Source organism: Panthera uncia (assembly GCF_023721935.1).
Source record: "Panthera uncia isolate 11264 chromosome B3 unlocalized genomic scaffold, Puncia_PCG_1.0 HiC_scaffold_1, whole genome shotgun sequence".
In the NCBI taxonomy this organism is placed as follows: Eukaryota; Metazoa; Chordata; class Mammalia; order Carnivora; family Felidae; genus Panthera; species Panthera uncia.
Window position 1 is genome coordinate 28,685,028 of NW_026057582.1, and position 12,514 is coordinate 28,697,541.

Consider the following 12,514-nt stretch of genomic DNA (forward strand, 5'->3'; position numbering starts at 1 on the left):
CTGCTGCCCACCACAGGCCCCTCCCTCCTCAGGATGTGCCTATGTCATCACACCCCAAGGAAATGGTGGCTCCCTGGGCCAGAGTCATGCTCACACTCCCAGGGAAGATGCCCAACGTGCCACACCGGGCTCCTTATCGGAGCTGTGCATTGGCGTCTCCTGTGGTGGGTTCGTATCCCTGTAGTGGTGTCACCTGTAGAGAGGGAGGGGGGAAAGGGGCCCAGAGGAAGGAGGTGGGGAGGGTCAAAGGTCTTTCAGGTTCGGCAAAGCACAATGAAGGGAGGGGAGGGTCCTTGAGGAGGGGACCAGAAACCTGGTTTCCACCTAGAAGTCCCAGAGCTAAATGACTAGAGGGCCGGGGAGGCCCGAGTGCTGCCACCAGCTCGGGTGCCTTGAATGTGGGAGGACGAATGGAGCCCTTAGACACACGGACCGGGGGGGCTTCCTCTGAGCATCTCAGCAGCTGCTCCTGGGAAGGCCTGGCCCCCTCTCCATGCTCCTAGCCCAGGCTGCTGTGAAGAGACGCCCCAAAGGAAGCACCTCAGGAAGCGGGGATGGGGAGGGGTCTGGGCCTTGCCTGGACCTCATCCAGCTGGTCTCCCAGAATGAACAGGGGGCTCCCCGTGGGAGGGAAAAGATCTGGAAGTCGGTGGGTTCCCAGGGAAGGCTCTCTCTGGGCTCTGAGCAAGCCCTGGCTGTGTGTCCCCGCAGACAGCTGAGACCTGAGGTGACTCCCCGGGGTCTTGGGTGGCTGTGCTGCGGTGGGGACAACAGGAGTCAGAGGGTACAGGAATGCCCCTCGGTCAGTCTCTGTGTTCCCAGCTGCCTCCCTTTCTTTGCTCCGGTGCCTTGAAAGAGGGTCACTCCAGGGTTTCCCCCTCTTTGGCCCCACCAAGAGAAGGAAACATTTGTGCTGATGGTGACATTTCCCAGGGCAGGCCAGAGGAAGGCAGGAACCGGGACTGGCTGGCAGCCAGAACCCTCTTCGGCAGAGATATAAATACTAATAATGACCTCTAGCCCAGGCAGCGAGCAAAGTGGCCATTCAGGACGGCACCGACCCAGTCTGGCACATAAACACTGCTGCGGTGGGAAGAGGAGAGTGGGTGAACGGTCCCTGTAGGACACGGGGGAGGCCCTTGAGCCCCTCTATTTTCCCTCAGCAACATCCCCACGTTATATTTATGCCACTGCGTCCTGTCTGGCTGCTTCTCTGCATCTCTATTATTTCTATCAATGTTATTAATATTGATGATGAAAACAGGGACACACAAAAAACACACACCCTCCCTTAACAAACTAAAAGTGAACCTATGTGTGGCTCCAGGACAAGAGGGAGAACCTGTTTGTCCAAGGAGGGGGAGGGAGGGGGCGCTCTTTCCCTGAGGTCCAGCCAGGCCCACCCCTGCTTCCGGCCCCTGCACACCGCAGGGGGTGAGTCTTGTTCTTGGAGGGTCACTGGCCCATGGACTCTTTTCCCTCTTCCCTCACTCACCTCTGCGTCTCTGGGGGACACGTTTGGCAATGGTTGTGGACTCCATTCTGCTTTCTGTCAAAGGGATGCACAGATTTTATGGGCTGGAGTTGGGATTGTGGTTCTTATTGACTTTGCCCTTCCATGTTTACTCCCCCCACCCCACCGCACCCCAGACCTTGGTTCTCCTCTTGCAGGGCCTGCCTCCTCCCTTCCTGCCCTTGCCCCTCCCTGCCCTCCTGCCAAGCCAGATGCTGAAGGGTGGGATGGTGGCGGGAAGAAGCAGAAGAAAATATACCCCCTGCACATTTTCAACATGTAGTTGAAAAGGCCTAAATTAGGTACTAGGGGGAAAAAAAAAAGGAAAGACACATTGCGAGATAATATGTGAGTGAGAGCATGAAAATACAGCACGGTTATCTCGGAGCGGAGGGGGTGGCAGAGCAGGTGGCGGGAGAGGCGGGGTGGGGAGGCAGAGAGCCCTGGCTTCCCGACGCATCTGGTCCATCAGTGTGCCATTTGGGAAAGCAGGGAAGTCACGCCGTGGCAGTAAATGGTCAGATGCCCAGGGAGCCTTTGTGCCTTTGGCTGGGAAGAGGAGGGATGTCATTCTGGCGGCTCGTCGTTTATCTGCCGCGTTTGCCCAGGGGGCATTCGTGCTCGGATGGAAGATGTGCACATTTCTTGCCCACCGTGAGGGATGGCCAGGCAGGCTGGTACGGGCTAAGACACTTGGCAGGGCACCCGTTCTGTGCAGGGCAGCCCACAAAGCCCTAGAGCGGCTGGGAAAAAATGAACCACATCCTGGCCCAGGCTTCGACCTGCTTTTCAGCTCTAAAATCACACTCGGTCTCAGCCCTCTGACCGCACGCCAGGTAGCGTACCATCAGGGAAGGTGTGTGCGTATCTAGGTCTCTTTCCTTGTGCTCATGCATATTCATCCACAGAAGAGGAGCAGGCTAAGTATGCTGCCTTGGCCTCCTGGGGTGGCGGGCAGGGAGGTGCAATTGGCAGGGCCCGATGAGAGCTGGACAGTGACACTCACAACAGCCTTGCCCAGTCCCCACTGGAAAGAGCAGGGGGGCATGGTGGGAGGAGGGCCTCACGCTCAGACCGGGTGGACGCCCACGGAGACCCCCGCCAGCCTGTCTCGGCCTCCTGTGAGGTTCTGGCATGGCAGCGGGAGGCAGGCGTCGGGGAGAGGCCCGGCGTTGGAGGTGATTCCAGGAAACCCCCTCTGCCCACCTTTGGCCAGGTGCTCATCGGCTCCTGACTTCGTGCTTCACTGGACTCCCTGTTGTCTGAATTGACAGCATCAGGAATACACCATTTGTTCCATCCCCCCCTTTCCTCTGCACATGTGACAGCCGGATTTCAGCTGCTCACCGTTATTCCCCGAAGCAGCCGCACTGAGCTTGCTTTCAAGCTGGATGCCCGGGCTTGGGCGAAGGCACGTTATCTGCCCTCGCGTGGGCCTTAGCGCAGAGCTGGCCTAACGCAGCCTTCGGCCTCTCTGCTGGAGACGCCCTGAGAAGGCTCTTTGGGGACCCTGGCCAGCACACGGCTGTGAGCGGGCAGAATTTTGGGACCTCTGGCTTCCGTGATGCCTGGCTGTGGGGCTGGTTTTGAAGCGTTTGAGAACCTGAAATGCTCTCTGGGGTCTGACCCACGGCCCATGTGAAAGCCAGTGGTTTTTTTGAACCAAGCCTCCTTTGAATGACCCGGATTCCCCCCCGGTCTCCCGTGCTGGTGGCAGCAGAGTGGGGTGGGTCCTCTGACTTGGATCCGATCCAGGCCAGACTGGCCGCACCGCACCCAGGCGGAGGCCTCAGACTCTGAGCCCACTGGCCCCCTCAGCTGCATGTGGGATGGACCTGGGAGTGAGAGAGCTCTGCTGGCCCCGCGGGCTGAGCTCGGAGAGGGTCTTCCCTCCCGCCTCCATGCGAGCAGACTCTCAGGCTGCGAACACAGTCTGCTCACACGCCCTCCCAGCCGGATGCGGACACCCTGGGCCAATCAGGAAATGGACACCTGAAGGAGAGACTGGCCGGTCCGCGTCACACGGTGCAATGGTGCAAAAGCCCGTCCTCAAGTAGGTCTGCCCCCCGCCCTCCCACAATGCGTTTGGGCTGAGGGCGATCTTAAAGCCCGGTTTTGCGAACATTCCCTTTTGAGAGCCAAGAGATGGAGCGTCTCTGCCCAGAAGCCAAGAGAAATGGCTTTTCCTCTTCCAGTCGCCTGATGCCCCACCGTGTTCCTCGCCAGGAGGAGGCTGGTTCTGGTGGCTGGGGGTGGGGGCTGCCGCCGCATATGAGCCCCTCAAATTCCGGGTGGGCTGGGGTAGAAAGGGTGAAGGGGTCCCTTAGGAGGAGGTGCCTGCCCGAGTGCCGTGTGAGGAAGCTCATGCCTGTGCGGGTGCTGGGAAGGGCGTGGAAGCCGTCTGGTTGACTCAGAGTTGGAGAAGTCTGGGAAGGGGGTCAGTTTAAGTCCTCACTGTGCTGTCTCAGCTGGTGAGTAGACCCCGGGTGCCTCGCAGCCTCAGGAATTTATTGCCCCCAGGCTGCTTTGGCTGTATTTGCAAAGGGTACCCCTGGAAATGCGCCGGCGATCTCCTATTGCTGTATCTCCATGTATGTCTCTGGACGTGAAGACGTGATGCAAACCTGAGGTCACCTTCTCCCAGGTGGGGGCACAAGAGAGGGAAGCCCCTTTCCACGGTGCACCCCCATCATTCCAAAGTGCTTTCTTGTCTCTTGTACTCTCGCACCGCTCCCCACCTCAGCTCTTTCTGAAACTCGTAGCCATCAAAGAACGGCTGAGAGAGCTGGCCTTGGTGAGCTCTAATGAGATGCCTGCTAATGAGGGTCTTCCTTTTATGCTCCCTTGGACTCCCTCCTCCCCCCCCCCCCCCCCCCGCCCCGGACCTAAGGTTCCAGCATCACATTACCTTCCGCTGACTGGACAACTGAGGGGCTTTTCCTTGAGCTGCTTGGGTGCTTTGGAAAGTGTCCAGGACTGAGGCTGGCCCAGTTTCCGTGAGGTTAGAGAGAAGGGCTACCGGCTTAGGAAGTCGGATGTAATGGTCTGAGTGAGAGATCCCCGCTGGCTCCTCTGAAAAGCAACCGCGGCAACAGACACATGAAATCTCCCACGCCCACCCCCTGACCCTTTTGGGTGTGACGTGATGTAGTGTCAGTGTGTAGGGGTGTGTGTGCCACTCTTCTCCTGTCTTCTGGGGTGCTCCTTTCCCCTGAATGTCAAGTCCCCCCCTCTTCCGTGGCTCCCGAAGTGAAGAGTGCTGTGGTGTTTCTGCCCTCTCTTAGGGATGTATCGGGATCCCTCGTGTCTCGGTATTGGAGGTGAGGCCGTGGCACGCTTCCCACTGTCCTCAGGGGACGCGCAGGGTCTGGGACTTCCCAGACAGCTGGTGTATGTGACAGTCTCCAGGAGGATCTCCAGGTTGCAAACAGCCCACATCCCGATTTAGGCTCACAGGAGGCAGAGGGGACTGCTTTGCTCAGGAAGGCTGCCTGGAGGGGCTCTCAGTGAACCAGGGCCCCTCCGTCTCTCCCTGCCTTTGCTTCTGTCCTGACCAGGTTCTGGGAGGAGGGCCTTGGAGAGGTCACCACCCGGAGCCAGCATAACGTGGGCATCAAGCAGTCTTGGGGACCCTGGACATCCCAGTCCCTCTGCGGAGCCCTTGCACGTTCACAAAGACTGAGTCACAGGCCCCGTCCCTTCTTTGCTGTGGTTAGTATCTTGTTCTGTGGTTGGTTAGCAGTGTTGATGACCTATGTAGCGAATCTTTTCTGTCTGCGATTTAGAGAATGTGTAAACAAATAAAAGGCTTTGAAACTCTTGGGAACGTTTGGTTTTTTCCCCCCTCCCACCACCAACCCAGTCGTCAACAAATCCACTGGAAACGCACAGATCCTGTGGGAGTGGGGCCCTTTCACACCGGGGTGTACAGTGGGAAGACATATGTACGTGTGTGTGCGTGTGCTTGTGTGCATGTGCACGTATGTCAGGCTGCAGGGAAAGCCTGATGCCTATGTGTTTGCAAGGAGACCCCAGGAGCAACACGGGCCACGTCTCGGTTGTTGCTGGTGATGGAATTCTGACCCCCACAAGCTCCGGGGAAGCCTCGGTCCTTGCAGCTTTCGTGGGCACAGCAGACAAACACAACCTACAGCTTCACCTGAGAAGAGCCCTCTGAGAGGCCCGGGCATCGGGAGAGAACCCCCTGGAACTTCCGGGGGAGGATGGGTTGGACGATTCACAGATGACTCAGGGCTGAGGTAAGGGGACGTGGTGGGGGAAAGAGAGACCTCAGGCTCAGGACCATCTAGAAGAGCCAGCTGAGTCACCACCCCTCCCCTCTCAGGTCAGAAATGGCCTTCCATAAAAGGCAGTGGGATGGCCGCCCTGAGCCAGAAGCAAGAGGGTCTGCCCGGAGACCCTCCGGAGCTTAGCAACCACCTTAAAGGAGCAGCGGGACCCCCAACCCACACGGCCAGTGGTTTCCTGAGTCCGTGAGCCAGGAGTCAGTCTTCTGAAACCACATTTAAGAAAAATCAGCAAATAAAGCCTGTCCCATGGGGCAGGCGCGTGCAGCCGAGAAGACAAGGCCCCACCCCTCACAGGGCTTGCAAGCCAGACAAGTAATAACATACGAACTGGGGGCAGTTGGGAAATGGGGGCGCTGGAACCCAAGCAGGGACTTCTGTCTCAGTCGGTCAGTGGGCTTTTAGTTGGAATTGACTGGGGGCTTTCCAGTAGGACATGGCTGGCCGTGGGGCTGGGTAGGCGCTCCCCTGTTCTCTGCTAAGTGTGGGTGTTAGTGCAGAGGTCCCCGCGTGCCTTCAGCCTCTCCTCTCCAAGCTTAACATGGGGCGGTTACTTGTGGCACGGGGGCCAGTGATGTGGCTGCAGACGAGCGCCAGCCAGCAGGTTGTCGAGGCATCTCGGCCGAGCGATGTCCCCACGCGGGGGCCAGAGCGGAAAGGTAGACCCTTCGCCCGGAGTGAGACGTTGCACCATTCATGCCAGCAGCGGGGGGCGGAGTATAGGCTCATGACAAAGTCCATGACCCCAGCTTTGACCCCAGCTTTGCATCCTGGTTGCTGAGCGAGGCACGTGGTCAGCTGGGCCTGGGAGAGTTCTCTAATACAGCCCGGAGACTGATGTAGCTCTAGGGAGTCACAGGGATAGTGGAGGGAGGGGGAAAGTGGGGGGACCCTCCTTGTGTTCAAGCCGAGTCAGAGCAGAGTGGATTTCCTCGGTTCTTTCCTCGGCGGGGGAGGACAAAGCATGGGATGGGGGTGGGATGGGGTAGGGGATTAAGAAGAAGGGATCAAGGGGCGAACACCCCATGTTAGAGAGAGCCTAAGGGTGTGGCATTGTGGGAGAGACATATGTGGTTTCCCCTTCTTGGAGCAGAGAGGACACTGGGAGAGGAGTCAGCAGCTCTAGGTCCTGCCTTGTCTAGTTGGGTGACGTTTGACTTTTGTAGACCCAGGCATGAACTTCTATAAACTCGGGCAGGTTCGGGTAAGGAGCCACCTACCGGATCAGGTGGATATGCACACGCGCACCCATATCCATCCTTCGCCCCACAGCTTAGGCCCACCTGCCTGTGTCCCAGGTCCTCTGGGGTGCCTGGCAAAGCCTGTCTCCACGCAGTCCCGCGGAACGGCAGGCTTCATTCCGGACACAATGAAGCCAGAGGGTTAAGTTGTTCCACAACATTTGTTTTCCAGGTGAATGCTGCAGAGGCCTAGGCTTCCGGGAGGGTCTTTGGGGGTGTCGTGGGCCCTCGGAGGGCAGGGGTGGGAAAAAAAACTTTCTGAGTCCCAACCTTCAACTCAAGCCGTTGACCAGCCCAACTGATTTCATCTATTTCGTATGTTGCTGGTTGTGCTGCTTTAAAAAATCCCCAAATTTGAAAGCATCTTTGGGGCCCGAAGGGTGTCCCCTGAGGCTGCAGCAGGCAGTGTGATGACAGGAGGCCATCGTGGAACCGTGACCCTTGGCCAAGTACAGTTAGATAGGGTCTCTGCTCCCAGCTTTCCCCAAAGGGGGCCTGACCGCCCCCCCCCCCCCAACCGGGGGCTTCTCCTTTGGGTTCCTCTTAAGCGGAAGCAGAGGAACATCCGTGTCAGGACCAGGAGGCTTCACCTCCTCCTCTCTTGGGGGTCCCCGCGGCCTGCAGCAGCCACTGCCCTCCCTCCCCCCCACTCTCCACCCCGCCCTGGCCTACCTGGTGCTCTGCTTTCTGCTGTCACCTCCTTTCCTAAGCCCCAGCCCGTGAGTGCTTTTGCAGGGGCCAGAACAACAGTGTGCTCCCCAGGCGGGTGGGTTGAGAATGTTCGGGCTAAACTTGAGGTAATTAGCATTGTTAATGCTCGTTCTGTGATATCACAGCTGTGAGCCTCATTAAAGTGCTCTCCTGGGGGAGGCGAGCCGAGATTCAGGTGTCAGCTCCGCTCTGCACAGCGCCCGCCTGCCATCGCCAAGCCTCATGCGGGGGCCCCCCCACCTCCCTCTCTGCTGGCATCTGGGCCCCCCCCCCCCCCTCAGCTGGGTCTGGCTCCTCCCGCCTCTCCCTGTGGAAAGCTTCTCCCTTCCCCCCAAGGGAAGGAAGGGGAGCATCAGGGAGCGGGGGACCGCTGCTGTCCTCTCAGCTTTGAAAGCAAGGGTGCTCCCCTGGCAGGTGGCAGGGAACCGAGCCGGTCCTCCCTGCACTGGGCACTGGGGCTTTTTATCCAGGGCTGTTCCTTCCTCCTCTTTCCACCTTCGCAGAGAAAACCTAGAGTCTGGCGCCCGCCCCTCCCCTCCTGTCGAGGCCCCTCCTCAGAAAGAAACCCCAGTCCCTCCGGTTTTAATTTCTGAGATTCCTGATGGCTGGGAAGGGAGGCAGGGGACAGACTATTTGCCAAACAGAGAAATATGAAACGCTCTTCCACCCCCTTGAAACCTTGAGGAAAATAACGCTAGACTCACCAGGGACTAAACACAGGCTCAACCCCAAACAGAGGCAAAACACAACTCCAGAGAGCCTCCCTGGGCGTCTCGGGGTGCTGAGGAGGGCCGGGCGGTCGCTCCTTTCTGCTCCCCTTCCTCCCCTGGGTCCTCTGTGTCCGCAGAGGGGCTCGGAGGGGTCATCTAAGACATTTTTAATGAGCATAACTTTACCATCTCTTAGGAGCTATAGGCTTGAAGGATACAGAGTTCCATAGCAACGTTAGGACCTCTCAGTGGGAGCAAGGGGTCAGCTGAGGGGACTAACACGTACACAAGTGACTTGAATTCAGGATGAGGTGACAGGTATGGTCCTGAATGTATACTGTGGGGGAGAACATACTCAGAAGAGCTAGGCTCCTTGGAGCAGAACACCCAGGGATGCGTGGGACTTCCACAGCAGGGATGTGCAATTCGGGAGCGGCTTTCCAAGCAGCGAGGGAAATGAGAGCAAAGGCCTCCTTTAATCTAGGGACGCTGGGCTGGCCTGGGACCGCTGTCTTAGGCACTGGGATCCAGACTGCCTCCCAGATCTGGGGTAAACTCTTCCACAGGGCCCTACTTACCATCATGGCTGCACAGAGGACCTCTTCTGAAGCTGAGAGCTGGTGCTGGAGGCTCTCAGAGTTCTTAACCTGTAGGAGATGAGCCTGAGGTTTTTCGGCAACTGTCCTGCCATTTTGTTTGACGTGCGGGCTTGGATCCTTGCAACCCTCACTCCTTCTCCGCACGCTTTGCACATCCTCTCATAGGACAGCTCCTTAAGCCGTTCTCAGCCCTTGGGCCTCAGTCTGGCTCCTTTTTAGGGTGGTTTTCACAATCTTCATTTCACACAACTACTCAGAACTTCTCCAACCCTCCATTCTGTCTTTTGTCAATGTGTCTGAGTTGTGTCCTGTCTAGAAGGCCACCATCCACGCTCCATGCTCCCCCCTCTTGTGCTTCTATTCCCTCCACGTACAGCTTTAAGGCTCAACTCAGCCCTCTCTCCTCATGGAAACTTTTCTGACTTGCCCAAGGAGGAGCTGCTATGGAGACCCCATTATGTTTGGTACATGTCTCTTTCATAGTACCTGGCACTCCCTGCTCCGTTTGCCAGCTTTCGTGCTGGCCTCCCTCATGAGACTGAGCTCTTGGAGGGCATAGACTATGCCTTGTTCACTGTTGGATCCCAGCTTCCCTGTACATGTTTAATAATCAGATGGATGGATGGATGATGGTTGGATAGATGGATGGATGCGTTATATGAGTGAGTGAGTGAGTGGTTGAATGAATGAATGAATGAATGAACAAATTAGAGGAAACAGGTGGGACGTAGAGCACAGTCTGCCTTACAGAAATAGGTCTTCCCCCCGCCGCCGGGGCAAGGCCCTGGCCAAATCAGCAGCAGGTCCTACACTGTGGGTCCTGGCCCCTGTGGGGGAGGTGGCTCTGTTAGGTGGGAAGGACTGGGTGGCCAGGCCTTTACCCATCCATCTGTCTCTGCTGGATTACTACAGCCCACTTAAAATCTGAATCCTTCAGGTACCATTGCCTTAGTAACAGGATCTCTATGAAGTGGGCCACCCTGTGTTCTTAAACGAAATCCACTCTGCACTTAAAGAAATAGTAAATTATGAAAATGATTTCCACGCCTCTCTGGGGCACAAAGGCCCGCATTCTCCTCAAAGACCTCATAAAGGACCCTGAAAAAAATACAGTATTAGATGAGTCCCTAAACAGACAACCAGAGGCTAAAGCCCTTTGTAAAGAGCACCTAAAAGTACAGGGTTTAAAATTGGTGGTTTATAACTATGTGTTGATTTTAAAGGGCTAGGTAAGAATCTAGGCCCATCTTCTTCCAGCCAGGATCTAACTTTGGAGGGGATGAAATGAAGCCTCTGGGGTGATCTTTTAGATGTGCTTTTGTTGTGCCATAAAATCATTAGCTTTCCTCTAGTTACGCCATTTAAAGAATATACATCGTACTCCTGTATGCTTTTCATTATGTCTTGCGGCCAAAATTATTGCCCGTGGGAATACAGTTTCAATAATGGAAGACAGTTAGAAAATACATTTCAATTATAAATGTCACCGGACTCTCACACTCAGGGACCTATTTGTTGACTGGAAGAAAAAGCCCCGGGAAAACTCATCCCGGTCTCAGTGCACGCTGTGAGGCTGCTGGTGGAGGGGGCTTTGGGGCCCTGAGAAGGCTTGGGGGGAGGACTAGAGCTGCCCTTCATGGTGACTGTTGGTCAGCATGCTACATGACCTCCAGGAGCCTCAGCTGCCTCATCTGTAACACAAGGAAAAGGGGACCCATTTTGCAGAGTAGCTGTGAAGATTCAAGGCAGTCACATGAGTATAGTCCCGGCACATACGGTTGGTTCTCCCTCGGTCTCCTCTTACCACCCTCTCTCACACCATTTAATGGCAGATGTGACAATAGCTTCGATCTAGAAGAAAGGGTGAGTGAGATCCTGCCCTCAAGACAGGATGAGTTCCCTTGAGACCTTCAGGCACCGTAGGGCCAAGGAAAGTATAGCAGTTGGCAATCAGAGAGATGTGGCTTTGCCTCTTCGTCTCTCAATAGAGATAATTACATCTGCCTTATATCTTGCCTCTGTAGGAAGATTGAGACAACTCAGGTAAAGCTCTTGGCCCTGTACCTGGCACATGATAGGTGTCCGCTAAATAGTTGTATGGCCTTATGTTGTTGAGTTCATCCTCAGAAACGAGGGGAACAGGGGGCGCCTGGGTGACTCAGTCAGTTGAGTGACTCTTGGTTTCAGCTCAGGTCATGATCTCATGGTTGTGAGTTTGAGCCCTGTGTTGGGCCCTGCACTGAGCATGAAGCCTGCTTCGGATTCTCTCTCTCTCTCTCTCTCTCTCTCACACACACACACACACACTCTCTCTCTCTCTCTCTCTCTCTCTCCATCCCTCTCCCCAGCTCCTGCTCTCTCTCAAATAATAAATAAATAAATAAAAAAGAAATGAGGGGAACATGGCAAAGGTCACAATAGCTGTCAGATAATGAGAGTTCAGCGGGGAAAGCACTTCCAACTGGAGAGAAAGCTAGGAAGGCTTCAGAGAGGAGGTGGCATTTTGGCTAATTTAGACATTAGGTGATGGCAGGAGCTGGGAGAGAGAGACAATTCCAGGCACATGTGTGGAGGCCAGAAAATGTGGCTAGTAGTTCAGACTGGCCAGTGTGGACAGGAGTTTCAGGAGCTGAGGCAGAAATGCCTGGGGCCGGGGTCTGACCTGGAAAGCCTTCAGTGAGGGGACAGAGTTGGGAACTTCCCGGGGAGAGCTGCGAAAGGTTCCTGAGTAGGGGAGGTGTTGTGAACTGTGCTGAGCAGGCTGGATCTGAGGACCAGGGCCCTGTCGCGTAGGGCCTGCCGATAATTTCAGGAGGACAGACTGGCTGGGCCAAGGCCAGGTGCCAAGGGTGTGTGGGCAGGTGCACTACAGACTGCAGCTCCCAGGCCAGGGGCTTTGGCTGAGAAGGGGGACTGGAGGCTGCAACCTCTTTGCTGTCTACCCTGCCCACTGAGGGACGTACTTCCCTCTTCACTTCCTTCCCAGGGGAGGGGGTAGGGTGTGTGCTGGGGCCCAACCCTCCTGTGACTCGTCTGGCATTTCCAGTCCAGGGCATGAAGGGGGGTGCAGCTAGCATGAAGTGGAGAGGCTGGGCCCAGGGGCCTAGACTAGAACTCGAGCAGAGACAAGACCCCTGGAGAGCCTTTCTCTAGTCCATGGGCGGGCTTCCACCTGGTCCGTAAAATTTTATGTGGTGTGTGTGTATGTGTGTGTGTGTGTGCGTGCGCCTGGCTCTCTTCAGATTCTCAGAGGGATCTGTGACATCCCCAAAGTTGAAACACCTCCTTGTCAGTATAATCCCTTCATTTTCCAAACGAAGAAACTAAGGTCTGGAGAGGTAGAATGACTCACTGAGCCCCACAACTAGTTAACCCCCATCCAGAGCAAACTACCTTTTCTTCTGAAAAGGATGTCTTGTCAGGAGAGCAGGGG